Source organism: Chiloscyllium plagiosum, unplaced genomic scaffold (genome assembly GCF_037043375.1).
Source record: "Chiloscyllium plagiosum isolate Xiang-an unplaced genomic scaffold, Cpla_swu_hap1 HiC_scaffold_8, whole genome shotgun sequence".
NCBI lineage: Eukaryota > Metazoa > Chordata > Chondrichthyes > Orectolobiformes > Hemiscylliidae > Chiloscyllium > Chiloscyllium plagiosum.
The window spans coordinates 28,818,448-28,822,247 of record NW_028270146.1 but is presented as its reverse complement, the minus strand read 5'-3'; the positions used below and the strand labels follow the sequence as shown (position 1 = coordinate 28,822,247).

The 3,800-nt window shown below is 45.8% G+C and overlaps 1 pseudogene; it reads right to left on the bottom strand.

The window, feature by feature from the left end:
* Window positions 1-1,531: 1,531 nt before the first annotated feature.
* On the bottom strand, window positions 1,532-2,760 carry LOC148149369 (uncharacterized; annotated as a pseudogene).
* Window positions 2,761-3,800: the final 1,040 nt, after the last annotated feature.

The window sequence follows — 3,800 nt, the reverse complement described above, 5'->3', positions numbered from 1 at the left end:
ATTTTATTTTTACCTTCATTAATGTTTCTATTTGAAGAACAACATTTTACAGTATACTGTTTCATAGAATATCAAACAAATTGTGCATTCTTTTCTTGTTCCGTTAGGTCATCACAATCTGGCCTTTGAAAGAATTTACTGAAAACAAGTTTTTCTAATTATTCTCAGTCATCCATAACTCTTGCATATTCCACACAAAAAAAACCCAGGATACAAATTCAAGTGAAGCATTAAAGGCCACAGCTGACAACATACTGGCTCACATCCTATCGGGCAAAGGTGGCCAGCTGAACTATATTGCTTCACATCATTTGATTTGTACTAATCAACCATTATGTTTTTTTCTTCCAGTTTAATTTGACAGCAAAGAGCATTAATTTTACTTCCCACTAGAGGGAGTGAGTTAAGTGGTGAAGTTCAATCGAAACATTTCTATGCAACCTGAAAGTAAATCTCCCTCTGAATGTGCGGTACAAGCAATAATGTTCATAACTCAATATCAAAAGAGTGCTGCACAAAATTTATATGCAGAATAGCTGGTGGTGGAATTGAGGCATTGAATCTCTCTACCTTCTCAGGTGGGTGGAAAAGATGGCAGTATTGACGAGAAGGGCTGAGAAATTCAAAATCTGAAGCAATGTCTATCCCTCAATCAACATCAAAGCGATGATCCAGTCATTACCTCGATGCAATTTGTGTGAATTGCCTGTGGACAAATAAACTACTGCATTTCTTAAACAAAAACAGAAGTTGCTGGGAAAGCTCAGCAGGTCTGGCAGCATCTGTGCAGAGAAATCAGAGTTAACATCTCAGGTCTGGTAGTTATTCCTCAGAACTCAGTCTCACTTCTGAGCAAGGGTCACCGGAACCCGAAAATTTAACTCTAATTTCTCTCCACAGATGCTGTCAGACCTGCTGAGGTTTTCCAACAATTTCTGTTTTTATTCCTGATTTATACCATTCGCAGTTCTTTCGGCTTTTATACTGTATTTCTTACACCACATTAGTACCTACACTTATACTTCCTTGCCTGTAAAGTGTTTTGTGACACTTGAAAAAGTTGAAATAAATACAGCATTTTCTTTCTTCCTTGTGTAGGAGGTATATTGCATTCATACAACCATATTGTGATGTAATGTGTATGATATATATAAGATTTATTTTAAAATTTGGAGCTTATAGCAGTGGCATGTGACTTTTGTCATATTTTTAAGAAGCAGTTTAATAAATAAGTTGTTATTATTTTTAGAATAATGATTTTTAACCCAGTATGTGTTAGTAATTGAGCTGAAAATGTGTTGCTGGAAAAGCGCAGCAGGTCAGGCAGCATCCAAGGAACAGGAGAATCAACGTTTCGGGCATAAGCCCTTCTTCAGGAATGAGGAAAGTGTGTCCAGCAGGCTAAGATAAAAGGTAGGGAGGAAGGACTTGGGGGAGGGGTGTTGGAAATGTGCTAGGTGGAAGGAGGTCAAGGTGAGGGTGATAGGCCGGAGTGGGGTGGGGGCGGAGAGGCCAGGAAGAAGATTGCAGGTTAGGAAGGCGGTGCTGAGTTCGAGGGATTTGACTGAGACAAGGTGGGGGGAGGAGAGATGAGGAAACTGGAGAAATCTGAGTTCATCCCTTGTGGTTGGAGGGTTCCTAGGCGGAAGATGAGGCGCTCTTCCTCCAACCGTCGTGTTGCTATGGCCTGGCGATGGAGGAGTCCAAGGACCTGCATGTCCTTGGTGGAGTGGGAGGGGGAGTTGAAGTGTTGAGCCACGGGGTGGTTGGGTTGGTTGGTCCGGGTGTTCCAGAGGTGTTCTCTGAAACGTTCCGCAAGTAGGCGGCCTGTCTCCCCAATATAGAGGAGGCCACATCGGGTGCAGCGGATGCAATAGATGATGTGTGTGGAGGTGCAGGTGAATTTGTGGTGGATATGGAAATATCCCTTGGGGCCTTGGAGGGAAGTAAGGGGGGAGGCGTGGGCGCAAGTTTTACATTTCTTGCGGTTGCAGGGGAAGGTGCCGGGAGTGGAGGTTGGGTTGGTGGGGGGTGTGGACCTGACGAGGGAGTCACGGAGGGAGTGGTCTTTTCGGAACGCTTATAGGGGAGGGGAGGGAAATATATCCTTGGTGGTGGGGTCCGTTTGGAGGTGGCGGAAATGACGGCGGATGATATACACTGTATATGGAGGTTGGTGGGGTGGTAGGTGAGGACCAGTGGGGTTCTGTCCTGGTGACGGTTGGAGGGGCGGGGCTCAAGGGCGGAGAAGCGGGAAGTGGAGGAGATGCGGTGGAGGGCATCGTCGACCACGTCTGGGGGGAAATTGCGGTCTTTGAAGAAGGAGGCCATCTGCGTTGTACGGTATTGGAACTGGTCTTCCTGGGAGCAGATGTGGCGGAGACGAAGGAATTGGGAATATGGGATGGCGTTTTTACAGGGGGCAGGGTGGGAGGAGGTGTAGTCTAAGTAGCTGTGGGAGTCAGTCGGTTTATAGTAAATGTCCGTGTTGATTCGGTCACCCGAGATAGAAATGGAAAGGTCTAGGAAGGGGAGGGAGGAGTCTGAGACGGTCCAGGTGAAGTTGAGGTCGGGGTGGAAGGTGTTGGTAAAGTGGATGAACTGTTCAACCTCCTCGTGGGAGCACGAGGCAGCGCCGATACAGTCATCGATGTAGCGGAGGAAAAGGTGGGGGGTGGTGCCAGTGTAGCTGCAGAAGATGGACTGTTCCACATATCCTACGAAGAGGCAGGCATAGCTGGGGCCCATGCAGGTGCCCATGGCTACTCCTTTGGTTTGGAGGAAGTGGGAGGATTGGAAAGAGAAGTTGTTCAGGGTGAGGACCAGTTCAATCAGTCGAAGGAAGATGTCAGTGGAAGGGTACTGGTTGGTATGGCAGGAAAGGAAGAAGCGGAGGGCTTTGAGTCCTTCGTGATGAGGGATGGAGGTGTACAGGGACTGGATGTCCATGGTGAAGATAAGCCGTTGGGGCCCGGGGAAGCGAAAATCATGGAGGAGGTGGAGGGCGTCGGTGGTGTCCCGAACGTAGGTGGGGAGTTCTTGGACTAAGGGGGACAGTTAGTAATTGACTCCTGGATGGTTATGGGAATTTATTTACGTTGTCAGAGTTTTTGCATCAAAGATAGCAAACATTTTAAAGCATTAGCTTGCTTTCAGTTTCGAAGAATCAGGAATTAATTGTCTTGTTCTTGCTTGGAGACAAAACCTACAGATTGAAAAGCTTTTGAGATCAGTTTGCAGAAAGTATGGTGTGTGTATAGTTTCTCCTGGAGAAGAAGTTAGTTCAGAGCAGTAAGGAAATAGTATACTTCTGCGAGAGGGGTTTCAGTTTGAAAATTCCAAACCAGCAATATTTCATTAGAAACCTGAATGTGTTATGTGAAACTGAGAAAGTTTAACCTCAGTTGTACCACTAAGCAAGAAAAAAGAATGAAAATTTCAAGACCAAACATTGGCAGGACAATGGCAGAAACAAAGGCAGGACTTATATAATTAATGATAGAGCCTTGTGGTACATCATTCTTTGAAATTTGCATCACAGGCAGACGGGGTGGCCAAGAAGGTATTTAGCATGCTTGCCTTCACAACTCAGACCTTTGAGTATAGGAGGGGGGATGTCATGTTGAGATTGTACAGGACTTTGGTGAGGCCTCTTCTGGAGTACTGTGTGCAGTTCTGGTCACCCTGCCACAGGAAGGATATTACTAAATTGAAGAGAGTTCAGAAAAGATTTCCCAGGATGTTGCCAGGAATGGAAAGTTTGACTTATAACGATAGGCTGGAACGTTTTTCACTGGAGC